General features: G+C 45.4%; 1 protein-coding gene across 5 annotated transcripts in view; it reads right to left on the bottom strand.

Annotated features, from left to right (window-relative positions):
• CUNH1orf226 (chromosome unknown C1orf226 homolog) overlaps positions 1-13,235 on the bottom strand; it is a 299,814-nt gene that overhangs the window by 51,298 nt on the left and 235,281 nt on the right. The gene's annotated exons all lie outside the window — the stretch shown is intronic.

Genomic DNA, 13,235 nt, shown 5'->3' on the forward strand with positions numbered 1-13,235 from the left:
ACTGATGACTAACTTCTTCATGCTTAGAACTGAAAGTTCCCTCTGGCTGCTTGGGCCTTTGCAGAAGTAGGGAGAAAGGTGGAGGCCGAAGTAACAGGGGAAAAATTATAAACAAAGCCCTGGAGGCTGAGTGTTAACAAGGGATTGTTCAGGGTGCTATCGGAGCATATAGTTGGGCAGCGGAGGTCAGTGGGGTTAGCGTTGAGTGACTGGAGTACAGCTCTTAAGGAAGCTCTTCCACTGGGCCCACAAGCTTTTCACAAATCTATTTTCTCTGTCAATAATAACATTGACAACATTAAGTTTCTTTCTTCCTTGCTTCTATCTACCTATCTACCTATCTACCTATCTAACTATCTATCTATCTATCTATCTATCTATCTATCTATCTATCTATCTATCTATCTATCAAGTCAGGATCTTGTTATATAGCCCTAAAACTCCTATACAGCCTAGGCTGGCCTCAAACTCAAGGCTATCTTCCTGCCTTAACCTCCTGAGTGCTAGAACTATAGGTATATATAGATGTATATTACCATACCTGACAATAGATCCATTTAAAAAACTAGTGTTAAGTATATAAAGGAAAGGATGGAGTTTAGTGTCTACAGATTTATAAATTATTTACTGCACCAGAAGTGATGGAACCATTTAGAAGTTTAAATGTGTTGTCTACAAAGTGGGGAATGTTCACAGAAATATCTTGTGTAGTTATCAAGAAGATGAAATGTTTAGTAACATACTATTTCACTTCTCTTTACCAATTTTGCTTCTAAGTAGTTTAGAAACTGGGACTACTTATAGAAATCCCATAGAAACACTAAAAAAAAGTGGGCCAAGACTACGAACACTGCAAAGGACCCTGGGAAGGGAACCACAACTCCCCCGCTAAACTCTTTTCAAGGCATTTTGGCGCGTCTCACATACCCACTACCTTGAAATCATCTTCAAATAGACAATATGGCTTCCTAGAGAGCTAATCTGAGGTTGCCGGGTACATAGGCTTCCCCTTAGCCTTCTAAATATGCCAAACTGTATCCATATCAAAGGAATAAGCAAGCCAACAGCTGGGTTTCTCCTAACTGTTTCTTCTAACTGAACTCTTGGCTCATGCAGCAATCCCCATAGACATCCTCCCTCCCGAAGACTTTCAAGTTTCTCAAACCCACCTGTCTTCTACCTGAATTCACCATCAGCCCCTTGCCATTCTCTCCTGCACAACCTTGATGAGCACAATGTCCACTCAAGGCAGAAATATAGCATCCAGCCTTGAGTCCATCCTCCACTGTTGCCAGTACCCGTTCCTCATGATCAACTTCCTCAGTACATCTTCCCAGTGTGTCTCTCATTTGTTTTCCTCATCTCCATAGTCTGCTTTTCTTCTCATTTTTCATCTGGACTGTGGGAACGTCTTCCCCGTGATGTGTCTCTCTATTTCCTGCTTCACTGCTAACCCATTCTTTACAGCGCTAGCAGTGATCTTCTAAAAAACATGTTACACTCCACTATTTTTATCCTAAAACCATGTAAAAGCTTCCTACTGTCTGCAGGATAAAGCCCCCTCCCCACCCCCCAGCATGGACTATCTGTCCCTTTTCCATCTCATTCCAGAGCCCTGACCTACACAGGCCTGCAGAGCTAGCTACACACATATCCTCTCGAGTTTACAATCCCCAGGGACACCCTGCAGATCCTTTAAGACTTGGATCAGAGAAACCTTCTCTTCCCCTCAGCAGTCTGAGCTGCTTAAACCCCGGGGGCTGACTTGTGTCATAGCATGCATCCCACTATGACATTTGTGCAGAAGCTCTTTGAAGAACTAAGGACTCATCTTGGCATTCCTAGGGCCAGTACAGGGACTGGCATGTGGGAGACAGGCATTCCCACCATCGTTAATGAAAACCTGTAATGTAGTCTGCCCAGCTACTCATTTTCCCCGCAGGAAGTCAGGACCAGTTAGTTCAGATGCATCACACATAAAACTCCTTTGATCAAGTTTTTAATTTATTATGTAATGCCCTTAAGGACTGAGAACTGGATTTAAAACTGATACAGCAGAGATGAATGTGAACCAGCGAGCCAACAAGACACAGAGATATGAAAAGTATGCAGGGGCAGTGGCGAGCTGAAGTTAATGTAACCTTGACAGACAAAGCTCCTTTTCAGACCATCCGGCGACAACCTCTGTGTGGAAGCTGTCACTCTTTTTGGACTATAGCTCTCTGGAGACCACTCTGCTTGCTGTGTCTAAGTTCAGAAGTGTCATGTGTTGTTATAAAAGGGTAAGCAATCTCTATGTAGCCAAAAATAATTATTCGGTGAATACAGAAAACTTTCTACCAGCAGGACCAAGAAGTAGGAAGCTTTCCCACAGGACCTCATTTCTCAGCAAATCTCGAAGTTAAAGGCTCAGCTCTGGACTTCTGGATACCGAAATACATACCGAGAACCTTTATTCTCTATTACTTGGTTTGCTTAAGAATTGTGGATGGAGGGTGTGCGACCAAAACTGGGGAGGGAGGAGGGACATAGCTCAGGGATTTAGCTCCTTTCTCCTTCACCCTCTTTCTTTATCTTTATTCTTAAGACTAGGGTGGTTTGGAACCTGCTTCCAAAAGTGTCCTGTTCAATCTTCTCACCATAATTATCAAGGGTAAGGCACTAATGTAGAACATTAAAATAGTAATAGTCCTAGCTATTACTATTACAAAGTAAAGCTTTGTTCCTCTTCAAATTCCAAGATCTCTTGCTTTCATTTCACAACATGCATAGAATTATAATTTTCCATTATTTAATGAAACATAATGAGGAACCTGTACAGGGTCTTAAGTCCATACCCTTTCCACAAAGAGCAAGATCTTCACAGTATCTTGCATAAATTATATTTCGTGTTTATCATCATGTTGGAATTCAGGTGGACAAAAGCGATGAAGACCCACAAAACCGCCCACTAATGCCCTTCCCCCACTTCCTGGATTAATAATTTACAAGTAAAATTGTGTTTCTGTTGAGGACGGTGGTCATAGAATAAAAATAGAATTTCAGATTAAAACAAAACAAAACAAAAACCCAACAACCATGAAGACATCAGGCTTGGAACCCAACATCTCTGCCAGTCAGGATTTATCAGTGATAGGCAATTCACTTCCTGAGAGAGCATCCATTCCCTTTTGGGAAGGTCCTAATTACTTGGAAATGTTCCCTTATGTTGATTCGAAATCTACCCACAGAAATTCAGTGAGGGAAAATGGGTACGAACATTGGCCCTAGGGTAGGGCAGACCTAGATTTCAGCAGAGGCTCCCTGCAGTTGACTCGCTACAAAGATTCTGTGCTTAGCGCCATCTCCTCCCTGCTCCGGCTCCTTGCTCTCCTCCAGCTGTGCAATGGCACTGGTCATACTGCCGACCCTCCTTTAGAAAGGATGCAGGGGACTGACTTAGAGCAAGTGATTGATAAATGGCAGCTGCTCAGACTAGGTCCCTCTTCTCCACCTTAGTTCTTTTCTCTGACACCTGAACTAAACCTCTCCGATTGGCAATGATTTCAATATTTGTATCCAATTCCCACGTTTCTATTTGTTTTGTTAATTCCTTCTTAGAGACAAACATTTCCTCTTCCTTCAGTACAACTAACCCATCTCCGGATCTCTTTTTGCTCTGGGCAGGTTGGTACTGAGGAAAGAATATGAGCTTTGGGATAAGAAAGATCTAGCCTCAAGTCACAGGCCTGCTATTTCCTAGCTGTTGGGCTTTAAACATGACACTTAAATGATACAACCTTTTGTTCCTGCATCTAAAACAGCATAGAAATGACATCTACCTGGCACTATCTTAAGTGTTAACACATGTATACTGCACTCAACCCGATACCTAACACACAATGAGCTGCTTGCCCCATAAACAGGACTTAGCACTTTCCTTTTTAACCTTTTATAGACATGTAACAATTTGCCATTGACTCCCATGAAATGCAGTTCACAGAACCAAAGGCACTTCTGCAAAGCAACCTAGCAACACAGATACTATCTTTTGATGAATATTTTCTATGCCTGAGAGCTGAATTCTCATCAGAGTATCTCTGGTTTTTCTTTAGTCACAGTGCCTCATGGCTGGCCCTCATTGTGGTCAGCTCACAGCTTCAAAGCGTTTTTGCACATTTGCTCTGAGGCAGATTTCCTCAGCACATCTGGGTACCTGGCTTCTAGGACTGGCTCCTAATGGTCACTGTTTCCTTTTCCAACCTCTCACAGACCATCTGCTCAACTGTCTTCTAGACTCTGTCTATGGGTAATGACAAATCCACTCTTCTACAATTCCTAGACCTAGATGTCCCTTCTTTAAAAGGCAGGACATCTTTTTATAATCTCATATATGCACTTCACAATGTCACAAAGACAACAAAATGGTATTTTGGAATCATGATTTTCAGGATCTGAGAGACTGAGGTCTGGGCACACTGAAAGGAGATGCCTTACTTCCTTGCATATATATATATATATATATATATATATATATATATATATATACACACACACACATATATATTACATCTTTTGTTTTTCTAAATCACATATGTTCTAGTGTTTCTAACTTGAAGATCAGTTTTCTACTTGACAGCAGGGGGGGAAAGCAGAAGAGAGATGATTGGGGGTTGGGGGGACTTGAGAGTTTCTCCTTATACACTAACTTTTTCCTCCCTTATCTTCTGCCTTTCCCATGTGTCCAGCACCCAGGCTCTCAGAAGCTCTCACAGAAGGCTTTTCTCTTGCACTCATTTTTAAGTCCTCTTCCACCATCTGTACTTTCCAGTGAACATGCCATGAACATCTACACAGCTACATGATTTTTCTTGATAGTCTTATATTCTGGAGTGTTGAATCAACTATGCTATACCTTCTTCTTCAAATTTTCATCTCTGTAGCCATCATGCCACTTCTTACCATGCCATTCCTCTCTCTGAACGCTATAGAGGCATGGCCTCTTTGATGCCTAGTTTTATGTGTCAGCCTGTTTGGGCCGTGGGTCCAGCACTGTTCTGAGTATATCTGTGAGAATGTTTCTGGATGACAACATTTTAAACAGTGGACTTGGCAAAGCACATTGTCCTCCATGGTGTGTGTGGGCCTCAAGTGAAGGCATAAGTAGAACACAGTAGCAGATCAAGAGGGACTTCCTCCTGCCTGAACACTGCTACAACACTGGTCTTTTCTGGCATCTGGACTTGGACTGAAACATCAGCTTTTGGGGTTGCAAACCCACAAGCTTTTCGACTGACAGTTATACTATCTGCTTTCCTGGATCTCAGGCCTTCAGACTCAGGCTAGAACCAGACATCACCTCTCCTGGGTCTCCAGCTTCCCAAGTGCAGATCTTGGGAGTTCTCAAGTCTCCAGTATCCGTGTGTGTGTGTGTGTGTGTGTGTGTGTGTGTGTGTGTGTGTGTGTGTGTGTGTGTGCATGTGTTTATGTGTACAGATATACATACTCATTCTTTTGGCTCTGTTTCCTATAGAACCTTGATTAATATAGCAATTGTCTTAGGTAGAGTTTCTATTGCTGTGAAGACATCATGACCACAGCAATTCTTATAAAGGAAAACATTTAATTGTGGTGGCTTACAGTTCAGAGGTTTAGTTCATTATCATCACGGCAGAAAGCAAGGCAGCATGCAGGCAGACATGTTGCTGCAGCTGAGAGTCCTACATCTTGCGAAGGGAACAGGAAGTGGTCTAAGATACTGGGTGGTATCTTGAGCACCTAGGAGACCTCAAAAGTCCGTCTCCACAGTGACATGTTTCCTCCAACAAGACCACACTCCAACAAAGCTACACCTAATAGTGCCACTCCCTTTGGGGGTCCTTTTCTTTCAAACCACCACAGCCATATTCCTCAGTGTGTTTACATCCTTCCTCCAGTTCCTCTCATCCCCATTGAGACTGTCTGCTGATTTTAGAGGCCATGGCTGCAGGGAATGTGCAAAGTCTTAAACTACCTGAAAGGTTTCCTGCCAGGTCTGTATTTAGGTTCCACCCCTTCCTAGTCAGTCTCTGCTAGGTCTTACCCAGCCATCCCAACCCTGCCATAAGCACAGAACCCAAGGCCAGAGGGCTGGATCTGCCAAGGGCCTTTGAGTAAACTCTGTTCCTTATCTCGGCCTCCATTCTTAATCATTTAGAGTAGCCATAATGTCCATATTAGCCAATGATGAACAATGGTAGGCAATGTTGTACAAGTATTTTAAAACTATAGAAATAAGCCTAGAAATAGCAAATGAAGGGCAAAGAAACATACTCATTGCTCTCTCAATATCACTATCTTTAGAGGTAGGATAAGGTAGTTCTCTAGCATGAACATGGAACTATTAGTCTGTTTTTCATTAATATAATGAAGTACCCATGGCAACATATTCTATAAGGAAAATGAGTTTATTTATATAGCTCACTGTCTAGAGGCTGGAAGTCTAAACAACATGATCTGGTGAGGGTCCCCTCTGGCTGTCTGACCATTTTAGAAAGCATATGTACCTCTACATTTCTTCTGGTCTCTCTCCTTCTCTTTATGAAGCATCCTCTTATGCTTAGAAGTTATACCCCAATGATCTAATCTCATCTAATCCAATCACTTTTCTAAAGTCCCACTTCTAAACATCACTGTCAGTGAAGTTTTCACTCAGTACCATTAATACAGCGTTTTAGGGATCAAACTTGTGCATGAGTTTGGAGGGGGGGTGTCAATGACAAATCACATTCAGGTCAGAGTAGGTCCAGAGGTTTTGTAAGACACAGGCATTCCTAACTCAGAAAGGCATCCCACAGGACAGAGGAGAATGAAAGTCAAGGGGAAAAGTAAGAGATGAAGTAACCTACAGTTGGTAGAGACAGAATCAAGTCTTCTTCTTAAGGGAAATCTCCAGGACAGTAAGTATCATGTGAATAACTGCAAACCAGGAAACAGCCCCACACCATCTGGGGAATGCTTGACTACAAAGAGTATGATCCACCCAGCCTGACTCTGCACTCAGGAACAATCACCACCCCCACCCCCCAGACATCTCAAACAAGTTTGGTGACCCACCACCCAAATGAATGTGCTATCCCCAGAGGACCCTGGGAAGAGTTTAGAACAGGTGCTGGGTGGGAGGGAGGCCAAGGTCCTCTCTACTTTGCCAGTAGAACACGTAGGGAATCTGCAGGAAGGAACGCAGCCCTCACCCCCACCCTCAGACACCGCTGGGATACTGGCATGTCCTTTTGTGTTCCCACACAGTGTCACAGCATCAGTACAGTTTCACACGCCTGTCCCTGGGTTTGTCTCTCACTCTCCTTCCCACACCACTTGTTTATTTTTAGTCTAATCTTTAGATAACATTGACCTACCTTCATGTTGATCATTCTTCTCTCTTATTTCTGGCTTGATCTGCTTATCTTTTCCCTTCTCCTGGACTTACAGGGCTCATTGCCATTTTGGCTTTTTTTTTTTTTTTTTTTTTTTAATATTAGCAGTTACTTTAATTCTCATCTTTTTCATCCCTTGTGCTCAAAACAGAAGTGTGCTTTCCTCAGATTTCACTTTCTCAAGCTGCTATTTGGCATGGAGTGTGTGTGTGTGTGTGTGTGTGTGTGTGTGTGTGTGTGTGTGTGTGATAAACCCCAGCAATGGTGGCCAAAAGTCCCTCATGGAACTTCCACGTGATATGTAGGTATTGTGACACATTGTCCAGTAGCTGCTTGTCACCATGAGTGGGACATATGTCACCTGCCACAGTGTGCTGTAGAAGGGAGCCTGGGATCCTACGGCTGGATGGAAACTTGGACAGTCAGGCTCATTTCCTTAACTGCCGGCATGGGAATGCAAACATGGGAATGCAGGAGCTGGTTTATGAGGTCCCCTCAAGGAACAAATGTATAAATGTCTCCATTACTGTTGCAAAATAGTGACTGTGCACCCAGAGAAAGAAATAAACACAACTGAGTTTTAAATTCTACCGAGAGTCAGACAAATGTGTGCTTATCTTTCAAAAGTCTAGTTAAGGCACCCTCGTGGCCTATCTCAGCTGTTAATTTATATTTTAATTTCACAGCTGTTAACAAGTTCTTTCTTATGTCCCACTAAAATCTCCCCTGCTTTGCTTGAATCAACCACAAAGCATCACGGAGCCCTTCCTAAATGCCAAGTGCGTGATAAGTTAATTTCTTCTTGTTCTGAACTTGACAGGCAGGCAGAAAAAGGGGGAAAAAAAAGCCAGCATCCCTTAAAAACACACCGTACAAAAATCCTTTTCATATACTTCAAGGCTTTCACTTCTTTCCAACACCCAGAATGTCTTTAAAATAACTTCACCTGCTGTTGGCTGTCAAGACCCAAATCCATTTATACAACCTGCCAATTCTCTTTCCTCTAAGGCAGAGGTAGAGTTTTGATACGAAGCATCTTTCAGTGGCTCAGATGTTGGAGGCCTGGTCCTGAAGCAGGATTCAGAGGTGACTGGATCACCTTGTTAAGGATCACTCCACTCCTGGACATGTGACTCAGTGACATTGTGGAGCTGTGACAGAGGCTGAACCTAGCTGGGAGAAGCAGCTTCCTGGGAGCATGCCCTGGAAGGATACTCTGGCCCCATCCCCCTCCCCCTTTTCCTCCCTCTCTTCCTGTTGCCCTTTTCTGTGCTTCCTGGTTGCCACAAAGTGAGAAGCCTTTCACCGTATCCTTCTGCTATGATCCTGCTTTGCCACACAGTCCTAAAAGCAATGGAGCCAGTTGACCTTGAAATGAAAGCTTGGCCATGGTTATTTTTCTCAAGTATTCTGTCAGAGAGACAAAAAAAAAAAAAAAAAAAAAAAAAAATGCAGTCTATACACCAAGCTTGCTCATACTTGCCCAGGGTAATCCCTGCTTTTCCTATACTTCTCAGGGTCCTCACACTTCCTGAAGACTCTTGTTCAGAGAGAGGATTTCCGGCCAGAACCAGAAAGCAGGGAGGAAACCAGCAGCATTACTCCAATTGGCATATGTTGGGGCCCCTGCACACAAAACTGCACCCTCCCCTCCTTTCTTCGTGGATGGTTTCTGTTGTTTACAAGACAGTGAACAGCATCCTTCAAGTATCCCATGGAGAGAGGCATTAGGGATGGATGTTCCCAGTAAAAACCATGCACAGAGGTGTATACCTTCCACTCTTGGCTCCCCACATGCACACTGAGACCTCCAGGTTGTAGAGAAGTAGCAGAACAGACGGCACAGAGCCACACCACATGCCACAGCACAGCACCAGCTCTACCACTTACTCAAAGCTACCGAACATTCGGAGACTTGGTCTTTTCAACTGCAAAATGGGAGAAGAGGCTCATAGGATTATTCAGAGAATAAGAATATGTGGTGGAGATTGCGGGTGTTGGCATCTCAGTCCGGATCCTAAAAGCAACTGCATCCCTTCAGTACCCTGAGGAGAATTAGCAGGGAACCATTGGTCAAGGACAGGGCAGGGTATAGGGGCATCGCTGAGGACAGAGCAGGTTCCCGGACACCCTTAGCACCCTAAGACCTAGGGAGACAGGGTGATGAGCACTTTAAGAATCTAGAGAGAGAGAGAGAGCCATGTGCCCCACTGCAGGAGCTCCATAAACAAATCCACAAAGGCAGTCTGTAGGCGGGGAACATGGTAGGAAGAGCTGGAAAGCAGGTCTGATGGGGACAATGGAAAGCTGTCAATCACAGAGCAGAAGGGAGCAGTCCTCACAGTAGACACTGAATGTAGAAAGGCACAGAGTCAGGAGATGCAGTCCATTCGTGGGCAGGAAGCAGAGGGTCTGCCACGGGCCCAGAAGAGCTGGGACCAGATGGTTGCCAGGACCGATAGTGGTGAGGCCAGCTGCATACGTCAGACGTCGCCTCACGAGCTCAGGGCAGTGGTGAGGTCCTGAGCAGGGTCATGTGGTAGCTGAAATCAGTAGGATGAATGGGTTGGAGGAGGGTAGTAACGAAAGGCGTGCCAACAAGAGGCTGCTGCAACACGGAATGTGCGGGGCACAGGGAGAGGCTGGACCTGGGGCTGGCCAGGTGGGAAGGCTACACTGATCCTCTTCTCCCAACTGTGAGACACGGTGAGTATTTTTAACTCCCCGGTGTTTTGTTTGGTTTTGTTTTTCAATCTATAAGCTCTGGGGCTCTCATGGCAATTTGAGTTTGTCTAGTCAGGTGCCAACCACAGGGCAGGGAGGATGGCATGCCCTGGTAACACGCAGAACACAGTCCACACGGCTAGACTGAGCAGCTTGAGACCCAGGCAAAAGATGCCGAAGTCCTAAGGCAAAGGCTGCAGCCGCAGGTATGAGGAGATAGACCTGGGCCATTCCTGACGTGAGGAGGAGAGAAGGGTCTGGCATGGGGGACCTAGTAAGTGACAAGGAGACGGACTCAGCATTCCTCAGTGGTGAGGAAGAAGACAACTCTGACGCGGGACACTCGGCAGAAAGGGACAAAGCGGGAAGAGGAGGCTGGGAAGGCAGGGAAGGGTGGGACAGAGGGTGGTTGGTGGTGGACACGTCAAGTTTGAGAGGAGAGGTTGGCAGGGACTTGTAGCTGGGCCTCCTCACATCACAGGAAGCGGAGGGAGCTAGGCCAGAATTAGGGTTGGGTTGTACCTTCAAAAGCCTGCTCTTAGCAGCACACCTCCTCTAGTTAGGCTTTAGAACCTTTCAAAACAGAACTACGGCTGGGACCAAGGGAAGAAACCAGAGACGGACCATCACAGCAGTGACAGACGCAGGAGGACCGAAGGGCCACATCAGGGACTTAGTGAGACACCACTGGTGACCTTGGCAAGGTCCATCTTGGTGGAGGAACTTGGAAGGCCTAGTTAGAAGGAGCTGGCAAGCTCAAGGGAGTTTTGGAAAGATAGACAGCAAATGCAGTTAGTTAAAGAGCTCAGCAGCAACAGGGTAAGACGGGACGAGGGACTGAGAGGCGTTTTTCTTTTATGAGTGTGTTAACAGAAAGGAAGGAGGGAGGGAGACATGGATGGATAGATGGAGGGAGGAAGGGAAGGACAGAGGGAGGGAGGGAGAAGGGAGGGGGGAGTGAGTGAGCTTGACAATAACTTAGTCAGTAAAGTGCTTGAACCTGAGTTCAGTTGCAAAAATGCACATGAAAGATACTTGGACGTACACAGAGACAGACATAGACACAGACAAAGATACAGATGCAGATACATGCGTGTATGCACATGTGCGTGCACATACAGACACACACACATACAGATACAGACACACACACACACACACACACACACACACACACACACACACACACACACTGGGGGAGGGGACAGAGACAGACACAGACAGAGAGAAACAGAGAAAAGGAGACAGACACAATAAAAACAACAGTCTCAGGACCCGGGGGAATTACACAGCCTATGATGGTTCAAGATTCAGAGGCAGCAGAAGTCAGGGTCCAAGTGGCAGATTCACCTCAGATTCAAGAGGATAACCCGCCATTAGCGTGGCCGCTGGCCCCACCCTTGCCCTGATGCCCCCTGCCTTCCTCAGCTAGCTAGCTCTTGGGCAGCCTTTTGAAGCAGCCAAGCTTTTCCCAGAGAGGGAGCTGGAGCTGTTGGATGTGGAAATCGGAGTGGGGCTGGTGGAAGCCAGGGGTCAGCATGGGTTTGAGGACAGTGCCCTGATCAAAGCCAAGAATGACTTAATTGCCCAGGTCTGCATTTCACCTGTCCATTACTTAGTTGGCTTTTCTGAGGGTGAGGACAGCTAGCAGAAATGTGACCTGGGTCTGAAGGGAAGCACGCAGAATCAGAAACATGCTGCTGCTGTCTTTGCAGAGAGGAGATGCATACTGGTTTTCCTGCCACTGAACTCCCCAGGAACCAGGCTTGTGTACACATGGGGGCTCCACACACCAGGAGGCCGGGCGGGCACCAGGCAAGGCTCTCTTGGGACTTGGCTTCTGAGCACTTGGAGTTTCTCTTTTACATTTAGCTTGTCAAATTCCTCTTCATCAACTGAGGTGTCTGACAGGCTTAATTATTGCCTTAGGGCTTTGTCTTTCCTCAGCGAACAAAGGCAACTGGGAACATTTAGGCTTAGCTCTTTTCCTAATAAAATTCCTACACGTGCACACATCCACACACCGGCACACACCAAGGTTTGGGTCTGACACAGACTGACCGGAGCACTGTCCTACCATTTGGATAGGTGCCCCGAGTATAGGAGGAAATGTACCTGTAGCTTCTCCTATCTTCAAAGATTAATTATGTGCTAAAAGCAGACAATGATCCCATGCATACATCGTAACTATTGGGAGCTGTCATTCTGGGGGGCGGAGGGGGGGAGCGGATCTTCCTACTTATCTCCTCCAAAAGAAAATATTTTATTAGGGCCATCAATAAGAACAAGATGAGCCCACTTACTGGCTTTTATGATTCCATCCTCTCACCTACTCTCTGAATGTCATAAATTATCAGTGAAACTGTAACAAATAGAACAGGAGGCAAAGTCAGAGGCCAAGACGATCCACAATCAGGCACAGTGATACATGCACAGGCAGAGGTCTTAGCCAGGTGTCCTCCACCAGCTGCAGGAAGGAGGGTGGACATTCTCAAAGGCAGCCTGCCCAGCTGTTAATCCCCGAGCAGTAAGAGGTGCTGGGCTCTCTGATCATTTGACTCTTGCTTCCCCGTGTTCCCAACTGCAATGCTCTTTGAAATAGTCAGTTGCTTGTTTTCTGTTAGGACACATTTTCTTGGTCTAACCTTAGTGTTTCACTCTCCAAACACGTTCATACAGGGGAGCCACTCAGCGGTCAGTGAATGGTTTTATAGGTTGATACGTCAGTTCATCTGTTTATTCAATCTTAGACCATAGTTTGAAGAAGGATCATTCCTACTTTGGGGGAATTTTGTAAAGATTAAAGAAGAAATCAATTAAATTGAACAAATATGCAGTGAGCACTATTATGTGTAAGACAGAGCCCTGGTGATCACTAAGTTGTAGGTCCATTTCCCTACAATTTTATTTTATTTATCATTGGGGCTGTAGGGAGAGGGTAGAAGGAAGGAAGGAGGGGAAGAGAGAGAGAGAGAGAGAGAGAGAGAGAGAGAGAGAGAGAGAGAGAGAGAGAGAGAGAGAGAGAGAGAGAGAATGCATGTGTGGAGGTGAGTTGGTTCTCTCCTGCCACTTTTACATGGGTTCTGGGTATTGAACTCGGGTCTTTAGGTTTACACA

This window comes from Peromyscus californicus, unplaced genomic scaffold, assembly GCF_007827085.1.
Source record: "Peromyscus californicus insignis strain IS unplaced genomic scaffold, ASM782708v3 Scaffold_14__1_contigs__length_90479793_seg_2, whole genome shotgun sequence".
In the NCBI taxonomy this organism is placed as follows: domain Eukaryota; kingdom Metazoa; phylum Chordata; class Mammalia; order Rodentia; family Cricetidae; genus Peromyscus; species Peromyscus californicus.